Raw genomic sequence first — 24,688 nt, 5'->3', positions numbered from 1 at the left:
AGGAAACGGCGATGGCCCATATAGCATATCTTGTTTATTATCCTCACTGCCACTGATCTGTATCACGGTGAACACATGCATTATAACCTGATGTTACTCGCACGACATAGTGCCCAAAGCTGGATAATCATGGGTGCAATACGATGCTGACGACACGTAATAGAAAATTTTGTTCTTTAGGTTGACACACATCCCGTGTAGGACACCCTTCCATAATGTTTGCAAGTCTCTAATAAGAGGCTGCATGAACACATCAAAATCCTTCCTGTGAGATTTGGGACCTAGGATGAGTAAGGCCATCATACGATTCGGTGATCGGTGCATGTCCAGGGAGCCCGGTTGTATGGTGTAACTAGTACTGGCCACATGCTATACGAGTTGCTCATGTTGCCAAATGGGTTGAATCCATCTGTAGCAAGGCCAAGTCTCAGGTTCCTTGGATCTGCAGCAAAATCTGGATGATCCAGGTCGAATTGCTTCCATTCATCGCCATCGGCGGGATGCCTCAAGAATCGTGGTCCGCGTGAGAATCTCTTTGTGCCATCTTGTTTCCGAGATGTTTGTTCTGAAGCAAACAACCTCTGCAATCTTTGTACAAGTGGAAAGTATCTCAGAACCTTCCAAGGAATCTTTTTCTTACCACCAGCTCCATCATGTTTCCATCTTGATTCCTTACATACTGGACATTCATCTTGGTCATTATACTCCATCCAAAACAGTGCACAGTTTTTTTTGCAAAAATCAATCTTCTCATATCCAAGTCCCAGTACCTTGATGTACTGCTTCACCTCATAAAAGGATTTTGGCAGTCCAGCCCCAGGGAGTGCATCGTTGTATGTCTTCGCAACTGCATTGAAGGCTTTATTGGTTATCCCCTGGTATGACTTGTCATGAAGTAATTTCACAATTAATTCGAATCTTGACACAACAGAACCAGGGACCACTAAGCGCTTAGCATCTTCTATCAGGTCATGGAAAAGAGGCTTTTTGTGATAACCATGGGGTTGTTGGCTTGCATATGGATACAGATCCCGTAACAAATTAGCAGTAGCCTCATCCTGGACGAGATCTTCAGGCTGATAACCATCAGAATAAAGAGGATCAATAATCTCAGGCTGATCATAGTGTTCACCATGGTTAATCCACCTGATATATGTCTGGTCCATCCCATAAACGAATAAATGATCTGAGACTACATGTTGAGGCTTGGACCCAATATTCAAACATACGCGGCATGGACAAATCACTTCCTTTGTTGTGTCGCCGTGAGTGATACGTCTCCGACGTATCGATAATTTCTTATGTTCCATGCCACATTATTGATGATATCTACATGTTTTATGCAAACTTTATGTCATATTTATGCATTTTACGGCACTAACCTATTAACGAGATGCCGAAGAGCCGATTCTTGTTTTTCTGCTGTTTTTGGTTTCGTAAATCCTACAAAGGAAATATTCTCGGAATTGGACGAAATCAACGCCCGGGGTCCTATTTTTGCACGAAGCTTCCGAGAAGACCGAGGGGGAAAGGAAGTGGGGCCACGAGGCGCCACCACAACGAGCGGCGCGGCCCGGGTCTGGCCGCGCGGCCCCGGTGTGTGTGGCCTCGTGTGGCCCCGCGTTGCCCTTCCGCCTACTTAAAGCCTTCGTCGCGAAACCCCCGATCTGAGAGCCACGATACGGAAAACCTTCGAGACGCCGCCGCCGCCAATCCCATCTCGGGGGATTCTGGAGATCGCCTCCGGCACCCTGCCGGAGAGGGGAATCATCTCCCGGAGGACTCTTCACCGCCATGGTCGCCTCCGGAGTGATGAGTGAGTAGTTCACCCCTGGACTATGGGTCCATAGCAGTAGCTAGATGGTCGTCTTCTCCTCATGTGCTTCATTTTCGGATCTTGTGAGCTTCCTAACATGATCAAGATCATCTATCTGTAATTCTATATGTTGTGTTTGTCGGGATCCGATGGATAGAGAATACTATGTTATGTTGATTATCAATCTATTACCTATGTGTTGTTTATGATCTTGCATGCTCTCCGTTATTAGTAGAGGCACTGGCCAAGTTTTTACTCTTAACTCCAAGAGGGAGTATTTATGCTCGATAGTGGGTTCATGCCTCCATTAAATCTGGGACAGTGACAGCAAGTTCTAAGGTTGTGGATGTGCTGTTGCCACTAGGGATAAAACATTGATGCTATGTCTGAGGATGTAGTTATTGATTACATTACTCACCATACTTAATGCAATTGTCTGTTGTTTGCAACTTAATACTGAAAGGGGTGTAACATCCCAAGAGTAATACATAGACCCCTTTTTACCTTTCTTGCATTGTTGTCATACCATCATGTTGCATTCATGCATATCACCACCTTTGGTTTTACTAAATTGCATTTGCCTTTGGTTTTTCTTTGTTGGTTTTCTTCCTTCCTCCTTCTTCTTCTTGGTTCATCCCCTTACTCTTGTGATGTTCCAAGAAAAGCACACACCTTTCTTTTTCCCCATCTCTTAAACCCCTAATACACAAAGGTCATGCCAAATTTTCTGAAAATTGATAACTCCTTAATCTCCCTCTTCTATCTTTCAACCTTGCTTAACCATCTTGGTTTGATTTGGAGATACTCCTCAAATGGTTGGTTTGTTTCTAAGCTCCACCAAACTATTTTGCACATAAAATCATGGGGCAATTCTTCCTTTTAAAGCTCTATGCAATATCTTCCTATTTTTATTTCTACTTCTTCTCAAGGTTATCTCATGTGACATAATCTTGAGGGCATCTTGTATTCTCTTCTATTTCAAATAATTCAAATTCCTTCTCTCAAGTTCTCAAACTTTCTTGGTTTTGGAATAAATAAAAAACTAAAAACAGAAAAATAAACAAAGGAGAAAAGCCTAAAACTAACCCACCTAATCTAACCCAACCCCTCTTCCTCACCGTGGCCAGCAAGCCCACCTGCTGGCCCAAGTGTCTCTCTCCCGAAACGGTACGAGGTCCCCATCGTCGCCTCCCTTTCCACGTCGACAGAAGGTCACGTATCGGGCATGGCGAGAACGCCCGAGCTCCACGTCGCTCTGCCCTCTCATCCACCGTCCCCTGCCTCCCTTTTAAGCACAGCAGCGCCTCCAGAAACCCTAGCTAGCTCTCCTCCCTCTCCAAGCGCCGCCAACCTTCTCCATCTCCTCCCAAAAACCCTTCTGTGAGAAAACAGCGCTGCCGTCAACCCGCTCGCCGCCGACGCCATGGGTCACCTCGAGCTCACCTGAGCGCGGGAACGGAACCGCGCCGCTCTCCTCTTCGTCCTGGTCTACTTCACGGAAGTGGAGACGCCAAGGACTGCCCGGGAGCATCCACTTCTGCATCATCTACCCCGGCCAACCTTCTTCCTCTTCGCCGGCGAGCTCCTCCGCCGCTTCCTCCTCTTCAACGGCGACCCCAGGGTGAGCACGACCTTCTCCTCCCATCCCTACATGCATCTACGATGCTGGATCACCACAGAGAAGAGAGATCCGAGGCAGAATCGAAAACGAGAAAACCAAAACGAGTAGAAAAACGCCCAGTCTTGTTTCTGCTCGCTGACACCATCTTTCGATGCATCTCACCGCCAGCACAGGCCAGTCCAGCTTGCGTTTTTCACACCGTTGGAAAGCTGGAACATAGATCTACAACTTTCGTTTTGGAGTCACTAGTTTTCGAGGCCTGTACACGACGCCATCATCGACCAAACTTTGGATCAGGATGCAGATCTGTTTCCTTTTTCAGTTTTTGCAGTGACGTTGTCACGTCTTCCAACGATCGTCGCCGTCGACACAGGTCACCCCAGCACGCATATCTGATACCATTAGAAGCACGGTTTCACCCTCTTTCCAGAGAACTTTGAATCATCCCAAACGGTGCTGTGACGACGTCGCCATCGTCTCCCGTAGTCAGGTCCAGAAAAACAGTTTCTGTTTCAAAATTCAGTTCACTGTTTCTCCGACTCGTCTTCCGACGAGCTTCACCTGCGTTCCTGACCACCCCAGGACGCGTCGTCTGATCCTCTCGATGCGTGGCAGTACCCTCTCTCTCCACAACTTTGATTCGCCCAAAACAGTACAGTAACGCCCTCGCCATCTTCGTTCAAAGTTTGGACCAGAAAACAGAGTTTCAGTTTCGCTGTTCGTCATCTATTCGCGAGCTCATTTTTCCGTTGACCATCGTCGTCGCCTCGATGCACCAAATTCAACTCAGCTTGTACCATTCGAAACTTGATTTGTCATACTTACACAACTACTTCAGATACCATCCTAAACCTGCCCAGATCTCTTGTTCTCTTCACTTTAAAAATCGTGCAAGAAACGCCTGCAGCTGTCACGTTCCAGTTCTGCACTGTCACTTTTTCAGTTATCCAGCGCATATACTTTACCTTTGCTGAACCCTGTATTCATACAAAACTCGAGCAGCAGCACACTGGCTACCACCCTGCTCCCTCACGCGCGCGCCCTGGGTTCGACTTCCCTTGGGCGCAAAACCCCTTTTTGTTTTCTTTTGTTTGTTTCTGAAAATTTTGAAATCTGGATACTTTTCAAAGTACATAAAACTGCACTTTTACAAATCCGAATTGGACAAACCATATGTCCATTTCGATCAGCATTTCATGATCTACTCAAATATGAACTTTGTTTTGGTTTTTGGATAAATAAAATTTGGACATAATTAAAATCTGAAGTTAATTGGAGTAATATGGCATAATTCATATCTTCTTTTCTACAACTCCAATTTCTACAAACTTTATATCCATTTTCATCAGAAAAGTGAGAGGAATTCAAATTTAAACATTATCATGCATCATTGGCATCATCTCTGAATTGTCCAAATTAAAACTTGCAAATTCAATTAAGATCTATGTGAGAGTGTTTATCATTTCATGTGAATTATGAGCACCCCACTTAATTTTGACTTGCACAAATCATCTTGCCATGTCATCATGCATCATATTGCGCATTGCATTTACTTGTATTGATTTGAGCTATACTTTCTTGTATGTGATATTTGGTTCTTCTCGAGTAGACGCCGACGCAGAGCAGTACGAGCAGGAGTACGAGTTCCCCCTGGAGGATCGTGTCGGTGCTTCTACCTCTGATCTGACAGGCGAGCCCACCCCTTCACCTATTTTACTTTTACATGCTCTTTTGATCTATTGCTATCCTTATGTTGCGATTATGTTGTGTCACGTGTCCTATCCACCTGTTACCTATATGTCCGAGATACACCTCCTTGCCCTACCTTTTGTTTGTTGTTTGCCAGCTTTGCGAGTCGTAGGCGAGTTTAGGGTTTTTGTTGATATCTCGAAATGTTCGGGATATCTTGTTGGGATGTTGACTCATGTACTACCTTTTCGAAAATGAAGTGGATAACTTTTGCTACAACTTAAAATTGCTAAGGGATATAATATGCAGAGGCATCTGTGAGCCCCTTTGCGAAAGCATCGGAACTTTGACTTGCTAATGTCCCCTAGGACCCGAGTTCTTGTTATCTGTTTCTAAGACTGAGCGCGCTAACCACTCGTGGGAGGTTTTATCGGGACCCCCCATCACCCATTACCATTTCTCAAGTCTGTTGAAAAGGGGGCCACAACCTTGGTTTTATTTGCCTATGTCATGTATGCCATGCTTTATTACTGTTGCCTTCGGGTGTTTACTTACTGTTGCCTTCGGGTGTTTACTTCCTGTTGCCTTCGGGTGTTTATTTCTGTACTGTACCCCGCGGGACGTTTAGCGAAAGCGTGTGGTTCGCACGCCTAGCCGCCGTCGCAAACCCTGAGTCCGCATCGGAGTACGGCCGAACTTCGTTTCGGGTAGCTTAGTCGGGTGCCCCCCCCTAGGCATTCTTGTTGATCTGGGAACGGTCTTGTTGTGAGACTCCGCACTTGCTATGCGGGTTCGAGCATGCGTGTATGGTAACATTGGTGCACCCTGTGGTTAAATCTTTTCGGAAAGCCGTGTCCGCGGTTATGGACGACTTGGAGCTGTTTAACTCGATCATAGAACAACTTACACCTAATGTTGTTGCTAATAACTTGCTAATTACTTGCGTAGTAAGTTAGCCCTATTATAATGGAATGGATATAAAATTGTCAACTGTGTGAGTGCCTTGTTAGTACCTCTTGGCTAAGGGGGATCGCACTAGCTGGGTTGTTGTTTGCAGAGTATAGAACTGCTAGATTAAGCGCTCTCTCACCTTCTCTATTAGACGGATGTTGTAGCGTGTCTCTATTGGTTAGTGCTTTGCTGCCGCTAAACTCCACATATAGCCGGGCGAAGTTTACACCGCCCACCAGCAAGCATAGCTGGTCTTGTCTCGCAAGTACGTGCCAACGGTACTTACCCTCGTTTTTCTTCCTCTTTTTCCGGAACCCGCTTTTCGACAAACGAGTACGACGGATGATGAGCGGTACACGGTGGCTACTTTGTCGAGTTCACGGACGACGACTTCGTTGCGTAGCAGGATCGTTCCTAAGGCGACACTTTGTGGCTTGTTGGTTATGGAAACACCGCTTGATTATCTTCAGGACTCTTAGTCCCATTTGGTTCTTGTCTGTACCCAGACTATTTGGCTATCTTATGTATGATGTACTGATGGGATATGTTTCCCTATTGAGTGTCATTTGGATCTTGCTCATTAGAGCGTTGCTATATATATGAACCTTATTTCCATCTTTTGTGTCTTACATAGTCATGTTGTGATATTCAAGCTGTATTCTACCCTTGTATCCTGTGCACAGTGTGTGTATGTGTGAAGTGCACAGGAAGGTGAAGCACTCAGGCCTGGAAAGCCTACCGTGAGCCTTTGAGGTGGGTGTTGTGTGCATGGGCGTGTCGAGCTGTTGCTTGGCCTACCCATATGCTTGGGAATGCGAGGCGACCTCACGGTCCCTTGTAGTGACCTCATGCACATAAACCCCTCTTACTGCGCGCTCACGGGTTTTCCTACTCACGGGCTTCTGAGACTTGGTATCGAGCAGGATCGCCTTTAGGAGCCCCTTGCAGCGGACGAAGTTGAGTCTAGAAACTAATATTTTAGTAGCTACATAGGAAAAATTGTGCGCGAGAGTAGGAATTCTTCTTTCATTTCTTACCCCACCCACCCTCCCTCTGGTAAGGACGTGCAACGGTTTTACTCTATTCTTATCTTGTTTCACCTAGGCTTGGACGCGTTTGTGGGAAACCATAGTGCCATAGGGAAAAGTATTTTGAAAATTTTTCTGTACTATGATTGCTTCATTATCATCCTTTGTCAATCTCCACATATAATCTATTCCTTTGCAATTGTTAGTATTTTCATGCTAACATGTTCTTTCGTTGTTCCGTTGCTATCTTGGTTCATCTGTTGTTCCGGCGCAACCCACCTACGTGCCTCGTCCGAAGGTTTTGTTTCCCGCCCTCCCACCCCTCTTTCTGTGCCACGGAGATCTCAAGTTCAGCTAAAGTTCTGTTTCAGCTCTACAAGACAAATGGTTCCTCATCCTTCCAATCAACCCTTTTTCAACTACAGTTCTGTTTGATACCGGAGCGTCACATTCTTTCATCTCTCAAGTTTCGCACATGCACGAGTTTGTTGTGTTTTTCTTGCCGTCTAATCTCGTGGTTCACTCTCCCGGAGGACAAATGATATCTTCAAAGATAAGCCATGGTAACCAAATTCAAATTGGAAACCATATCTTTCTCGCCTCCTTGATACTCCTTCGAAACTCTGGCATTAATGTCATCCTTGGCATGGATTGGTTGGAGGCCAACAAAGTTGTCATTGATTGCGCCAAGCATTCAGTTTCTTTTCCTACTTCATCAGGAACCTTGACTTATACACCTTCTCAAACACCTTTCGTTAAGCTCTTTGCTTTGAATCCTAGTTCTCTTCCGGAGCTTGAGTCTATACCGGTGGTTTGCGACTTTCCTGATGTCTTTCCTGAAGAACTTCCAGGTATGCCACCTGATAGGGCTGTTGAGTTCGTCATTGAACTAGAGCCTGGAACAGCTCCTATCTCAAATAGGCCATACAAAATGGGTCCCAATGAGTTGGCTGAACTCAAGAAGCAGCTTGATGAGTTGCAAAAACTTGGTTTCATTCAGCCTAGCACTTCTCCATGGGGATGTCCTACCATCTTCGTGAAGAAAAAGGATAAAACTGATCGATTGGTGGTTGATTACCGCCCTCTCAATGAGAAAACGATCAAGAATACATATCCTCTTCCTCGCATCAATGAGCTCTTTGATCAGCTTGCGGGTGCAACTGTGTTCTCTAAGATGGATTTGAGAATTGGTTATCACCAAATCAAAATCCGCAAGGAGGATGTACCCAAGACAGCCTTCAAAACTCGTTATGGTCTCTACGAATACACCGTCATGTCCTTTGGCCTCACTAATGCTCCTGCCACTTTCTCTCGGTTGATGAACTACATTTTCATGGAGTACCTCGACAAGTTTGTGGTAGTCTATCTCGATGATATCCTTGTCTACTCCAAGTCCAATGAGGAGCATGAAGAGCATCTTCGCCTCATCCTCATGAAGCTTCGTGAACACCGTCTCTATGCCAAGTTCTCCAAGTGTGAATTTTGGCTTCCTCAAGTCGTCTATCTTGGTCATGTCATTTCGGGAAAAGGCATTGCTGTCAATCCTGAAACCGTCAAGGCGATCGTTGAATGGCTTCCTCCGAAGAATGTCAAGCAAGTGAGAAGTTTCCTCGGTTTGGCAAGTTACTGCCGCCGCTTTGTTGAGAATTTCTCCAAGATCGCCAAGCCTCTTACCGATCTCCTGAAGAAAGACAAGAAGTTCCTTTGGTCTCCTCAATGCCAAGAAAGCTTTGATCTCCTCAAGCAGAAGCTCACTTCCACACCTGTCCTTGTTCTTCCAGATACTTCTAAACCTTTCCAGATATTCTGTGATGCCTCTCTTCATGGTCTAGGTGTTGTCCTCATGCAAGAACGTCAAGTTGTGGCGTATGCTTCTCGTCAGTTGAAAAAGCATGAACTCAACTATCCCACACATGATCTTGAGCTTGCAGCCGTGTTACATGCTTTAATAACATGGCGCCAATACTTGTTGGGCAACAAATGTGAGATCTTCACCGACCACAAGAGTCTCAAATACATCTTCACACAACCCAACTTGAACCTCCGTCAAACGAGATGGATGGAAACCATCAAGGACTTTGATCTCTCTATCAGCTACACTCCAGGCAAAGCTAATGTCATGGCTGACGCCCTTAGTCGCAAGTCCTATTGCAACAACCTCATGATTCAAGAAAGTCAACCTGCTCTTTATGAAGAATTCAGGAAATTGAATCTTGAGCTCGTTCCCCAAGGCTACCTTGCAAACTTGGTGATCACGCAAACTCTTGAAGATAAGATCCGAAAAGGACAGTTGCGAGATATTTGCAGCAAGAATATCAAAGAGAATATGCACAAGCCCAAGTACAAGTCTTTCTCTCTCGACGATCAAGGAACTCTCTTCTTCCAAGGTCGTTTTGTTGTTCCGAATGATCCAGACCTGAGAAACCTCATTCTCAAAGAAGCTCACGACACTCCTCTTTCTATCCACCCTGGCAGCACAAAGATGTATCTCGATATCAAGTCTACCTATTGGTGGACTAGGATGAAAAGGGATGTTGCTCGCTATGTCTCAGAATGTGATGTCTGTCGCCGTGTCAAAGCAGAACATCAGAGACCTGCCGGTGTCCTCCAACCCCTGAAAATTCCTGAGTGGAAATGGGATAAGATTGAGATGGACTTTGTGACTGGTCTTCCAAAGTCTCGGAAAGGCAATGATGCTATCTTTGTGGTGATCGACCGTCTTTCCAAGGTTGCTCACTTCCTTCCTGTCAAAGAAACAATATCTGCTAGTCAGTTGGCTGAGCTCTACACTGCAAAGATTGTTTCTCTTCATGGTGTTCCCTTGGAAATAAGCTCTGATCGCGGAAGTATCTCCACTTCCAAGTTTTGGGCAAGCTTTCAGAAAGCTATGGGAACTAATCTGCTCTTCAGCACAGCTTACCATCCGCAAACAAGTGGGCAAGTCGAAAGAGTCAATCAGATTCTCGAGGACATGCTCCGTGCCTGTGTTATCTCCTTCGGCATGAAATGGGAAGAATGCCTTCCATTCGCTGAGTTCTCTTACAACAACAGCTATCAAGCCAGTTTGGGCATGGCACCCTTCGAAGCTCTCTATGGTCGCAAATGCAGAACACCTCTGAATCAGTGCAGAAAGCGGTGAAAGGAAAATCTTTGGCCCCGATGTCATCAACGAGGAATTTGAAGAAAAGGTGCGAATCATTCGTGACAATCTGAAGATAGCACAATCTCGGCAGAAAAGCTATTATGATAGCAAGCACCGTGATATGTTATATCAGCCTGGTGATCAAGCCTACCTTCGTGTTACTCCTATGAGGGGCACTCATCGCTTCGGTATCAAAGGCAAGTTGGCGCCAAGATACATTGGTCCCTTCAAGGTTCTAGCAAAGCGTGGTGAAGTCGCTTACCTCCTTGAACTCCCTGAGAAGCTCTCCAAAGTGCACGATGTCTTCCACGTGTCACAGCTCAAGAAGTGCTTCAAAGATCCGGGCCGTGCAGTTGATCACGAGTTCATCGACCTCCAAGAAGACCTCTCCTACAAAGAGCATCCCGTTCGGATTCTTGATGAAGCTGAACGTCGAACTCGCAACAACTCTGTCAAGTTCCTCAAGGTGCAGTGGTCGCACCATTCCGATAAAGAAGCAACTTGGGAGCGGGAAGATCAACTCCGTTCCGAGTACCCGGCCTTTTTCTCTTCTTCCTGAGAATCTCGGGGCGCGATTCCTTCAAGGGGGGCGTTTGTAACATCCCAAGAGTAATACATAGACCCCTTTTTACCTTTCTTGCATTGTTGTCATACCATCATGTTGCATTCATGCATATCACCACCTTTGGTTTTACTAAATTGCATTTGCCTTTGGTTTTTCTTTGTTGGTTTTCTTCCTTCCTCCTTCTTCTTCTTGGTTCATCCCCTTACTCTTGTGATGTTCCAAGAAAAGCACACACCTTTCTTTTTCCCCATCTCTTAAACCCCTAATACACAAAGGTCATGCCAAATTTTCTGAAAATTGATAACTCCTTAATCTCCCTCTTCTATCTTTCAACCTTGCTTAACCATCTTGGTTTGATTTGGAGATACTCCTCAAATGGTTGGTTTGTTTCTAAGCTCCACCAAACTATTTTGCACATAAAATCATGGGGCAATTCTTCCTTTTAAAGCTCTATGCAATATCTTCCTATTTTTATTTCTACTTCTTCTCAAGGTTATCTCATGTGACATAATCTTGAGGGCATCTTGTATTCTCTTCTATTTCAAATAATTCAAATTCCTTCTCTCAAGTTCTCAAACTTTCTTGGTTTTGGAATAAATAAAAAACTAAAAACAGAAAAATAAACAAAGGAGAAAAGCCTAAAACTAACCCACCTAATCTAACCCAACCCCTCTTCCTCACCGTGGCCAGCAAGCCCACCTGCTGGCCCAAGTGTCTCTCTCCCGAAACGGTACGAGGTCCCCATCGTCGCCTCCCTTTCCACGTCGACAGAAGGTCACGTATCGGGCATGGCGAGAACGCCCGAGCTCCACGTCGCTCTGCCCTCTCATCCACCGTCCCCTGCCTCCCTTTTAAGCACAGCAGCGCCTCCAGAAACCCTAGCTAGCTCTCCTCCCTCTCCAAGCGCCGCCAACCTTCTCCATCTCCTCCCAAAAACCCTTCTGTGAGAAAACAGCGCTGCCGTCAACCCGCTCGCCGCCGACGCCATGGGTCACCTCGAGCTCACCTGAGCGCGGGAACGGAACCGCGCCGCTCTCCTCTTCGTCCTGGTCTACTTCACGGAAGTGGAGACGCCAAGGACTGCCCGGGAGCATCCACTTCTGCATCATCTACCCCGGCCAACCTTCTTCCTCTTCGCCGGCGAGCTCCTCCGCCGCTTCCTCCTCTTCAACGGCGACCCCAGGGTGAGCACGACCTTCTCCTCCCATCCCTACATGCATCTACGATGCTGGATCACCACAGAGAAGAGAGATCCGAGGCAGAATCGAAAACGAGAAAACCAAAACGAGTAGAAAAACGCCCAGTCTTGTTTCTGCTCGCTGACACCATCTTTCGATGCATCTCACCGCCAGCACAGGCCAGTCCAGCTTGCGTTTTTCACACCGTTGGAAATCTGGAACGTAGATCTACAACTTTCGTTTTGGAGTCACTAGTTTTCGAGGCCTGTACACGACGCCATCATCGACCAAACTTTGGATCAGGATGCAGATCTGTTTCCTTTTTCAGTTTTTGCAGTGACGTTGTCACGTCTTCCAACGATCGTCGCCGTCGACACAGGTCACCCCAGCACGCATATCTGATACCATTAGAAGCACGGTTTCACCCTCTTTCCAGAGAACTTTGAATCATCCCAAACGGTGCTGTGCGGACGTCGCCATCGTCTCCCGTAGTCAGGTCCAGAAAAACAGTTTCTGTTTCAAAATTCAGTTCACTGTTTCTCCGACTCGTCTTCCGACGAGCTTCACCTGCGTTCCTGACCACCCCAGGACGCGTCGTCTGATCCTCTCGATGCGTGGCAGTACCCTCTCTCTCCACAACTTTGATTCGCCCAAAACAGTACAGTAACGCCCTCGCCATCTTCGTTCAAAGTTTGGACCAGAAAACAGAGTTTCAGTTTCGCTGTTCGTCATCTATTCGCGAGCTCATTTTTCCGTTGACCATCGTCGTCGCCTCGATGCACCAAATTCAACTCAGCTTGTACCATTCGAAACTTGATTTGTCATACTTACACAACTACTTCAGATACCATCCTAAACCTGCCCAGATCTCTTGTTCTCTTCACTTTAAAAATCGTGCAAGAAACGCCTGCAGCTGTCACGTTTCAGATCTGCACTGTCACTTTTTCAGTTATCCAGCGCATATACTTTACCTTTGCTGAACCCTGTATTCATACAAAACTCGAGCAGCAGCACACTGGCTACCACCCTGCTCCCTCACGCGCGCGCCCTGGGTTCGACTTCCCTTGGGCGCAAAACCCCTTTTTGTTTTCTTTTGTTTGTTTCTGAAAATTTTGAAATCTGGATACTTTTCAAAGTACATAAAACTGCACTTTTACAAATCCGAATTGGACAAACCATATGTCCATTTCGATCAGCATTTCATGATCTACTCAAATATGAACTTTGTTTTGGTTTTTGGATAAATAAAATTTGGACATAATTAAAATCTGAAGTTAATTGGAGTAATATGGCATAATTCATATCTTCTTTTCTACAACTCCAATTTCTACAAACTTTATATCCATTTTCATCAGAAAAGTGAGAGGAATTCAAATTTAAACATTATCATGCATTATTGGCATCATCTCTGAATTGTCCAAATTAAAACTTGCAAATTCAATTAAGATCTATGTGAGAGTGTTTATCATTTCATGTGAATTATGAGCACCCCATTTAATTTTGACTTGCACAAATCATCTTGCCATGTCATCATGCATCATATTGCGCATTGCATTTACTTGTATTGATTTGAGCTATACTTTCTTGTATGTGATATTTGGTTCTTCTCGAGTAGACGCCGACGCAGAAGCGATGCGAGCGAGAGTACGAGTTCCCCCTGGAGGATCGTGTCGGTGCTTCTACCTCTGATCTGACAGGCGAGCCCACCCCTTCACGTATTTTACTTTTACATGCTCTTTTGATCTATTGCTATCCTTATGTTGCGATTATGTTGTGTCACGTGTCCTATCCACCTGTTACCTATATGGCCGAGATACACCTCCTCGCCCTACCTTTTGTTTGTTGTTTGCCAGCTTTGCGAGTCGTAGGCGAGTTTAGGGTTTTTGTTGATATCTCGAAATGTTCGGGATATCTTGTTGAGATGTTGACTCATGTACTACCTTTTCGAAAATGAAGTGGATAACTTTTGCTACAACTTAAAATTGCTAAGGGATATAATATGCAGAGGCATCTGTGAGCCCCTTTGCGAAAGCATCGGAACTTTGACTTGCTAATGTCCCCTAGGACCCGAGTTCTTGTTATCTGTTTCTAAGACTGAGCGCGCTAACCACTCGTGGGAGGTTTTATCGGGACCCCCCATCACCCATTACCATTTCTCAAGTCTGTTGAAAAGGGGGCCACAACCTTGGTTTTATTTGCCTATGTCATGTATGCCATGCTTTATTACTGTTGCCTTCGGGTGTTTACTTACTGTTGCCTTCGGGTGTTTACTTCCTGTTGCCTTCGGGTGTTTATTTCTGTACTGTACCCCGCGGGACGTTTAGCGAAAGCGTGTGGTTCGCACGCCTAGCCGCCGTCGCAAACCCTGAGTCCGCATCGGAGTACGGCCGAACTTCGTTTCGGGTAGCTTAGTCGGGTGCCCCCCCTAGGCATTCTTGTTGATCTGGGAACGGTCTTGTTGTGAGACTCCGCACTTGCTATGCGGGTTCGAGCATGCGTGTATGGTAACATTGGTGCACCCCTGCAGGGTTAAATCTTTTCGGAAAGCCGTGTCCGCGGTTATGGACGACTTGGAGCTGTTTAACTCGATCATAGAACAACTTACACCTAATGTTGTTGCTAATAACTTGCTAATTACTTGCGTAGTAAGTTAGCCCTATTATAATGGAATGGATATAAAATTGTCAACTGTGTGAGTGCCTTGTTAGTACCTCTTGGCTAAGGGGGATCGCACTAGCTGGGTTGTTGTTTGCAGAGTATAGAACTGCTAGATTAAGCGCTCTCTCACCTTCTCTATTAGACGGATGTTGTAGCGTGTCTCTATTGGTTAGTGCTTTGCTGCCGCTAAACTCCACATATAGCCGGGCGAAGTTTACACCGCCCACCAGCAAGCATAGCTGGTCTTGTCTCGCAAGTACGTGCCAACGGTACTTACCCTCGTTTTTCTTCCTCTTTTCCGGAACCCGCTTTTCGACAAACAGTACGACAGATGATGATGAGCGGTACACGGTGGCTACTTTGTCGAGTTCACGGACGACGACTTCGTTGCGTAGCAGGATCGTTCCTAAGGCGACGACTTTGTGGCTTGTTGGTTATGGAAACACCGCTTGATTATCTTCAGGACTCTTAGTCCCATTTGGTTCTTGTCTGTACCCAGACTATTTGGCTATCTTATGTATGATGTACTGATGGGATATGTTTCCCTATTGAGTGTCATTTGGATCTTGCTCATTAGAGCGTTGCTATATATATGAACCTTATTTCCATCTTTTGTGTCTTACATAGTCATGTTGTGATATTCAAGCTGTATTCTACCCTTGTATCCTGTGCACAGTGTGTGTATGTGTGAAGTGCACAGGAAGGTGAAGCACTCAGGCCTGGAAAGCCTACCGTGAGCCTTTGAGGTGGGTGTTGTGTGCGTGGGCGTGTCGAGCTGTTGCTTGGCCTACCCATATGCTTGGGAATGCGAGGCGACCTCACGGTCCCTTGTAGTGACCTCATGCACATAAACCCCTCTTACCTGCGCGCTCTGGGTTTTCCTACTCCTGGGGCTTACAGACTTGGTATCAGAGCAGGACTGCCTTTAGGAGCCCCTTGCAGCGGACGAAGTTGAGTCTAGAAACTAATATTTTAGTAGCTACATAGGAAAAATTGTGCGCGAGAGTAGGATTCTTCTTTCATTTCTTACCCCACCCACCCTCCCTCTGGTAAGGACGTGCAACGGTTTTACTCTATTCTTATCTTGTTTCACCTAGGCTTGGACGCGTTTGTGGGAAACCATAGTGCCATAGGGAAAAGTATTTTGAAAATTTTTCTGTACTATGATTGCTTCATTATCATCCTTTGTCAATCTCCACATATAATCTATTCCTTTGCAATTGTTAGTATTTTCATGCTAACATGTTCTTTCGTTGTTCCGTTGCTATCTTGGTTCATCTGTTGTTCCGGCGCAACCCACCTACGTGCCTCGTCCGAAGGTTTTGTTTCCTGCCCTCCCACCCCTCTTTCTGTGCCACGGAGATCTCAAGTTCAGCTAAAGTTCTGTTTCAGCTCTATAAGACAAATGGTTCCTCATCCTTCCAATCAACCCTTTTTCAACTACAGTTCTGTTTGATACCGGAGCGTCACATTCTTTCATCTCTCAAGTTTCGCACATGCACGAGTTTGTTGTGTTTTTCTTGCCGTCTAATCTCGTGGTTCACTCTCCCGGAGGACAAATGATATCTTCAAAGATAAGCCATGGTAACCAAATTCAAATTGGAAACCATATCTTTCTCGCCTCCTTGATACTCCTTCGAAACTCTGGCATTAATGTCATCCTTGGCATGGATTGGTTGAAGGCCAACAAAGTTGTCATTGATTGCGCCAAGCATTCAGTTTCTTTTCCTACTTCATCAGGAACCTTGACTTATACACCTTCTCAAACACCTTTCGTTAAGCTCTTTGCTTTGAATCCTAGTTCTCTTCCGGAGCTTGAGTCTATACCGGTGGTTTGCGACTTTCCTGATGTCTTTCCTGAAGAACTTCCAGGTATGCCACCTGATAGGGCTGTTGAGTTCGTCATTGAACTAGAGCCTGGAACAGCTCCTATCTCAAATAGGCCATACAAAATGGGTCCCAATGAGTTGGCTGAACTCAAGAAGCAGCTTGATGAGTTGCAAAAACTTGGTTTCATTCAGCCTAGCACTTCTCCATGGGGATGTCCTACCATCTTCGTGAAGAAAAAGGATAAAACTAATCGATTGGTGGTTGATTACCGCCCTCTCAATGAGAAAACGATCAAGAATACATATCCTCTTCCTCGCATCAATGAGCTCTTTGATCAGCTTGCGGGTGCAACTGTGTTCTCTAAGATGGATTTGAGAAGTGGTTATCACCAAATCAAAATCCGCAAGGAGGATGTACCCAAGACAGCCTTCAAAACTCGTTATGGTCTCTACGAATACACCGTCATGTCCTTTGGCCTCACTAATGCTCCTGCCACTTTCTCTCGGTTGATGAACTACATTTTCATGGAGTACCTCGACAAGTTTGTGGTAGTCTATCTCGATGATATCCTTGTCTACTCCAAGTCCAATGAGGAGCATGAAGAGCATCTTCGCCTCATCCTCATGAAGCTTCGTGAACACCGTCTCTATGCCAAGTTCTCCAAGTGTGAATTTTGGCTTCCTCAAGTCGTCTATCTTGGTCATGTCATTTCGGGAAAAGGCATTGCTGTCAATCCTGAAACCGTCAAGGCGATCGTTGAATGGCTTCCTCCGAAGAATGTCAAGCAAGTGAGAAGTTTCCTCGGTTTGGCAAGTTACTGCAGCCGCTTTGTTGAGAATTTCTCCAAGATCGCCAAGCCTCTTACCGATCTCCTGAAGAAAGACAAGAAGTTCCTTTGGTCTCCTCAATGCCAAGAAAGCTTTGATCTCCTCAAGCAGAAGCTCACTTCCACACCTGTCCTTGTTCTTCCAGATACTTCTAAACCTTTCCAGATATTCTGTGATGCCTCTCTTCATGGTCTAGGTGTTGTCCTCATGCAAGAACGTCAAGTTGTGGCGTATGCTTCTCGTCAGTTGAAAAAGCATGAACTCAACTATCCCACACATGATCTTGAGCTTGCAGCCGTGTTACATGCTTTAATAACATGGCGCCAATACTTGTTGGGCAACAAATGTGAGATCTTCACCGACCACAAGAGTCTCAAATACATCTTCACACAACCCAACTTGAACCTCCGTCAAACGAGATGGATGGAAACCATCAAGGACTTTGATCTCTCTATCAGCTACACTCCAGGCAAAGCTAATGTCATGGCTGACGCCCTTAGTCGCAAGTCCTATTGCAACAACCTCATGATTCAAGAAAGTCAACCTGCTCTTTATGAAGAATTCAGGAAATTGAATCTTGAGCTCGTTCCCCAAGGCTACCTTGCAAACTTGGTGATCACGCAAACTCTTGAAGATAAGATCCGAAAAGGACAGTTGCGAGATATTTGTAGCAAGAATATCAAAGAGAATATGCACAAGCCCAAGTACAAGTCTTTCTCTCTCGACGATCAAGGAACTCTCTTCTTCCAAGGTCGTTTTGTTGTTAGAATGATCCAGGACACGAGAAACCTCATTCTCAAAGAAGCTCACGACACTCCTCTTTCTATCCACCCTGGCAGCACAAAGATGTATCTCGATATCAAGTCTACCTATTGGTGGACTAGGATGAAAAGGGATGTTGCTCGCTATGTCTCAGAATGTGATGTCTGTCGCCGTGTCAAAGCAGAACATCAGAGACCTGCCGGTGTCCTCCAACCCCTGAAAATTCCTGAGTGGAAATGGGATAAGATTGAGATGGACTTTGTGACTGGTCTTCCAAAGTCTCGGAAAGGCAATGATGCTATCTTCGTGGTGATCGACCGTCTTTCCAAGGTTGCTCACTTCCTTCCTGTCAAAGAAACAATATCTGCTAGTCAGTTGGCTGAGCTCTACACTGCAAAGATTGTTTCTCTTCATGGTGTTCCCTTGGAAATAAGCTCTGATCGCGGAAGTATCTCCACTTCCAAGTTTTGGGCAAGCTTTCAGAAAGCTATGGGAACTAATCTGCTCTTCAGCACAGCTTACCATCCGCAAACAAGTGGGCAAGTCGAAAGAGTCAATCAGATTCTCGAGGACATGCTCCATGCCTGTGTTATCTCCTTCGGCATGAAATGGGAAGAATGCCTTCCATTCGCTGAGTTCTCTTACAACAACAGCTATCAAGCCAGTTTGGGCATGGCACCCTTCGAAGCTCTCTATGGTCGCAAATGCAGAACACCTCTGAACTGATGCGAAAGCGGTGAAAGGAAAATCTTTGGCCCCGATGTCATCAACGAGGCTGAAGAAAAGGTGCGAATCATTCGTGACAATCTGAAGATAGCACAATCTCGGCAGAAAAGCTATTATGATAGCAAGCACCGTGATATGTTATATCAGCCTGGTGATCAAGCCTACCTTCGTGTTACTCCTATGAGGGGCACTCATCGCTTCGGTATCAAAGGCAAGTTGGCGCCAAGATACATTGGTCCCTTCAAGGTTCTAGCAAAGCGTGGTGAAGTCGCTTACCTCCTTGAACTCCCTGAGAAGCTCTCCAAAGTGCACGATGTCTTCCACGTGTCACAGCTCAAGAAGTGCTTCAAAGATCCGGGCCGTGCAGTTGATCACGAGTTCATCGACCTCCAAGAAGACCTCTCCTACAAAGAGCATCCCGTTCGGATTCTTGATGAAGCTGAACGTCGAACTCGCAACAACTCTGTCAAGTTCCTCAAGGTGCAGTGGTCGCACCATTCCGATAAAGAAGCAACTTGGGAGCGGGAAGATCAACTCCGTTCCGAGTGCACCTTTTCTCTTCTTCCTGAGAATCTCGGGGCGCGATTCCTTCAAGGGGGGCGTTTGTAACATCCCAAGAGTAATACATAGACCCCTTTTTACCTTTCTTGCATTGTTGTCATACCATCATGTTGCATTCATGCATATCACCACCTTTGGTTTTACTAAATTGCATTTGCCTTTGGTTTTTCTTTGTTGGTTTTCTTCCTTCCTCCTTCTTCTTCTTGGTTCATCCCCTTACTCTTGTGATGTTCCAAGAAAAGCACACACCTTTCTTTTTCCCCATCTCTTAAACCCCTAATACACAAAGGTCATGCCAAATTTTCTGAAAATTGATAACTCCTTAATCTCCCTCTTCTATCTTTCAACCTTGCTTAACCATCTTGGTTTGATTTGGAGATACTCCTCAAATGGTTGGTTTGTTTCTAAGCTCCACCAAACTATTTTGCACATAAAATCATGGGGCAATTCTTCCTTTTAAAGCTCTATGCAATATCTTCCTATTTTTATTTCTACTTCTTCTCAAGGTTATCTCATGTGACATAATCTTGAGGGCATCTTGTATTCTCTTCTATTTCAAATAATTCAAATTCCTTCTCTCAAGTTCTCAAACTTTCTTGGTTTTGGAATAAATAAAAAACTAAAAACAGAAAAATAAACAAAGGAGAAAAGCCTAAAACTAACCCACCTAATCTAACCCAACCCCTCTTCCTCACCGTGGCCAGCAAGCCCACCTGCTGGCCCAAGTGTCTCTCTCCCGAAACGGTACGAGGTCCCCATCGTCGCCTCCCTTTCCACGTCGACAGAAGGTCACGTATCGGGCATGGCGAGAACGCCCGAGCTCCACGTCGCTCTGCCCTCTCATCCACCGTCCCCTGCCTCCCTTTTAAGCACAGCAGCGCCTCCAGAAACCCTAGCTAGCTCTCCTCCCTCTCCAAGCGCCGCCAACCTTCTCCATCTCCTCCCAAAAACCCTTCTGTGAGAAAACAGCGCTGCCGTCAACCCGCTCGCCGCCGACGCCATGGGTCACCTCGAGCTCACCTGAGCGCGGGAACGGAACCGCGCCGCTCTCCTCTTCGTCCTGGTCTACTTCACGGAAGTGGAGACGCCAAGGACTGCCCGGGAGCATCCACTTCTGCATCATCTACCCCGGCCAACCTTCTTCCTCTTCGCCGGCGAGCTCCTCCGCCGCTTCCTCCTCTTCAACGGCGACCCCAGGGTGAGCACGACCTTCTCCTCCCATCCCTACATGCATCTACGATGCTGGATCACCACAGAGAAGAGAGATCCGAGGCAGAATCGAAAACGAGAAAACCAAAACGAGTAGAAAAACGCCCAGTCTTGTTTCTGCTCGCTGACACCATCTTTCGATGCATCTCACCGCCAGCACAGGCCAGTCCAGCTTGCGTTTTTCACACCGTTGGAAATCTGGAACGTAGATCTACAACTTTCGTTTTGGAGTCACTAGTTTTCGAGGCCTGTACACGACGCCATCATCGACCAAACTTTGGATCAGGATGCAGATCTGTTTCCTTTTTCAGTTTTTGCAGTGACGTTGTCACGTCTTCCAACGATCGTCGCCGTCGACACAGGTCACCCCAGCACGCATATCTGATACCATTAGAAGCACGGTTTCACCCTCTTTCCAGAGAACTTTGAATCATCCCAAACGGTGCTGTGCGGACGTCGCCATCGTCTCCCGTAGTCAGGTCCAGAAAAACAGTTTCTGTTTCAAAATTCAGTTCACTGTTTCTCCGACTCGTCTTCCGACGAGCTTCACCTGCGTTCCTGACCACCCCAGGACGCGTCGTCTGATCCTCTCGATGCGTGGCAGTACCCTCTCTCTCCACAACTTTGATTCGCCCAAAACCGTACAGTAACGCCCTCGCCATCTTCGTTCAAAGTTTGGACCAGAAAACAGAGTTTCAGTTTCGCTGTTCGTCATCTATTCGCGAGCTCATTTTTCCGTTGACCATCGTCGTCGCCTCGATGCACCAAATTCAACTCAGCTTGTACCATTCGAAACTTGATTTGTCATACTTACACAACTACTTCAGATACCATCCTAAACCTGCCCAGATCTCTTGTTCTCTTCACTTTAAAAATCGTGCAAGAAACGCCTGCAGCTGTCACGTTACAGATCTGCACTCACTTTTTCAGTTATCCAGCGCATATACTTTACCTTTGCTGAACCCTGTATTCATACAAAACTCGAGCAGCAGCACACTGGCTACAACCCTGCTCCCTTACGCGCGCGGCTTGGGTTCGACTTCCCTTGGGCGCAAAACCCCTTTTTGTTTTCTTTTGTTTGTTTCTGAAAATTTTGAAATCTGGATACTTTTCAAAGTACTTAAAACTGCACTTTTACAGATCCGAATTGGACAAACCATATGTCCATTTCGATCAGCATTTCATGGTCTACTCAAATATGAACTTTGTTTTGGTTTTTGGATAAATAAAATTTGGACATAATTAAAATCTGAAGTTAATTGGAGTAATATGGCATAATTCATATCTTCTTTTCTACAACTCCAATTTCTACAAACTTTATATCCATTTTCATCAGAAAAGTGAGAGGAATTCAAATTTAAACATTGTCATGCATCATTGGCATCATCTCTGAATTGTCCAAATTAAAACTTGCAAATTCAATTAAGATCTATGTGAGAGTGTTTATCATTTCATGTGAATTATGAGCACCCCACTTAATTTTGACTTGCACAAATCATCTTGCCATGTCATCATGCATCATATTGCGCATTGCATTTACTTGTATTGATTTGAGCTATACTTGCTTGTATGTGCTATTTGGTTCTTCTCGAGTAGATGCCGACGCAGAGCGATCTGACGAGAGTACGAGTTCCCCCTGGAGGATCGTGTCGGTGCTTCTACCTCTGATCTGACAGGCGAGCCCACCCCTTCACCTATTTTACTTTTACATGCTCTTTTGATCTATTGCTATCCTTATGTTGCGATTATGTTGTGTCACGTGTCCTATCCACCTGTTACCTATATGTCCGAGATACACCTCCTCGCCCTACCTTTTGTTTGTTGTTTGCCAGTTTTGCGAGTCGTAGGCGAGTTTAGGGTTTTTGTTGATATCTCGAAATGTTCGGGATATCTTGTTGGGATGTTGACTCATGTACTACCTTTTCGAAAATGAAGTGGATAACTTTTGCTACAACTTAAAATTGCTAAGGGATATAATATGCAGAGGCATCTGTGAGCCCCTTTGCGAAAGCATCGGAACTTTGACTTGCTAATGTCCCCTAGGACCCGAGTTCTTGTTATCTGTTTCTAAGGCGAGCGCTAACCACTCGTGGGAGGTTTTATCGGGACCCCCCATTACCCATTACCATTTCTCAAGTCTGTTGAAAAGGGGCCCACAACCTTGGTTTTATTTGCCTATGCCATGTATGCCATGCTTTATTACTGTTGCCTTCGGGTGTTTACTTACTGTTGCCTTCGGGTGTTTACTTCCTGTTGCCTTCGGGTGTTTATTTCTGTACTGTACCCCGCGGGACGTTTAGCGAAAGCGTGTGGTTCGCACGCCTAGCCGCCGTCGCAAACCCTGAGTCCGCATCGGAGTACGGCCGAACTTCGTTTCGGGTAGCTTAGTCGGGTGCCCCCCCTAGGCATTCTTGTTGATCTGGGAACGGTCTTGTTGTGAGACTCCGCACTTGCTATGCGGGTTCGAGCATGCGTGTATGGTAACATTGGTGCACCCCTGCAGGGTTAAATCTTTTCGGAAAGCCGTGTCCGCGGTTATGGACGACTTGGAGCTGTTTAACTCGATCATAGAACAACTTACACCTAATGTTGTTGCTAATAACTTGCTAATTACTTGCGTAGTAAGTTAGCCCTATTATAATGGAATGGATATAAAATTGTCAACTGTGTGAGTGCCTTGTTAGTACCTCTTGGCTAAGGGGGATCGCACTGGCTGGGTTGTTGTTTGCAGAGTATAGAACTGCTAGATTAAGCGCTCTCTCACCTTCTCTATTAGACGGATGTTGTAGCGTGTCTCTATTGGTTAGTGCTTTGCTGCCGCTAAACTCCACATATAGCCGGGCGAAGTTTACACCGCCCACCAGCAAGCATAGCTGGTCTTGTCTCGCAAGTACGTGCCAACGGTACTTACCCTCGTTTTTCTTCCTCTTTTTCCGGAACCCGCTTTTCGACAAACAGGTACGACAGATGATGAGCAGTACACAGGTGGCTACTTTGTCGAGTTCACGGACGACGACTTCGTTGCGTAGCAGGATCGTTCCTAAGGCAGCAGCCTGTGGCTTGTTGGTTATGGAAACACCGCTTGATTATCTTCAGGACTCTTAGTCCCATTTGGTTCTTGTCTGTACCCAGACTATTTGGCTATCTTATGTATGATGTACTGATGGGATATGTTTCCCTATTGAGTGTCATTTGGATCTTGCTCATTAGAGCGTTGCTATATATATGAACCTTATTTCCATCTTTTGTGTCTTACATAGTCATGTTGTGATATTCAAGCTGTATTCTACCCTTGTATCCTGTGCACAGTGTGTGTATGTGTGAAGTGCACAGGAAGGTGAAGCACTCAGGCCTGGAAAGCCTACCGTGAGCCTTTGAGGTGGGTGTTGTGTGCATGGGCGTGTCGAGCTGTTGCTTGGCCTACCCATATGCTTGGGAATGCGAGGCGACCTCACGGTCCCTTGTAGTGACCTCATGCACATAAACCCCTCTTACCTGCGCGCTCTGGGTTTTCCTACTCCTGGGGCTTACAAGGGGTTCGGATGATAACCTGAAGGTGGACTTTTTAGGCATAGATGCATGCTGGATAGCGGTCTATGTACTTTGTCGTAATGCCCAATTAAATCTCACAATACTCATCGTATCATGTATGTGCATTGTCATGCCCTCTCTATTTGTCAATTGCCCGACTGTAATTTGTTCACCCAACATGCTATTTATCTTATGGGAGAGACACCTCTAGTGAACTGTGGACCCCGGTCCATTCTTTTACATCGAATACAATTTACTGCAATACTTGCTTTACTGTTTTCTGCAAACAATCATCATCCACACTATACATCTAATCCTTTGTTACAGCAAGCCGGTGAGATTGACAACCTCACTGTTTCGTTGGGGCAAAGTACTTTGGATTGTGTTGTGCAGGTTCCACGTTGGCGCCGGAATCCCTGGTGTTGCGCCGCACTACATCCCGCCACCAACAACCTTCAACGTGCTTCTTGGCTCCTCCTGGTTCGATAAACCTTGGTTTCTTTCTGAGGGAAAACTTGCTACTGTGCGCATCATACCTTCCTCTTGGGGTTCCCAACGGACGTGTGCTGTACACGCCATCAAGCATTTTTTCTA

General features: G+C 45.8%; 1 long non-coding RNA gene across 1 annotated transcript; it reads left to right on the top strand.

The window, feature by feature from the left end:
* Positions 1-3,131: 3,131 nt before the first annotated feature.
* Positions 3,132-23,804, top strand: LOC139838526 (uncharacterized). Its single transcript, XR_011755645.1, has 3 exons — positions 3,132-3,437; positions 5,047-5,127; positions 23,522-23,804. It is a non-coding gene; the product is annotated as an uncharacterized lncRNA (long non-coding RNA).
* The last annotated feature ends 884 nt before the right edge of the window (positions 23,805-24,688 follow it).

This window comes from Lolium perenne, chromosome 3 (genome assembly GCF_019359855.2).
Source record: "Lolium perenne isolate Kyuss_39 chromosome 3, Kyuss_2.0, whole genome shotgun sequence".
NCBI lineage: Eukaryota > Viridiplantae > Streptophyta > Magnoliopsida > Poales > Poaceae > Lolium > Lolium perenne.
This window is presented reverse-complemented; position numbering and strand designations above follow the sequence as displayed.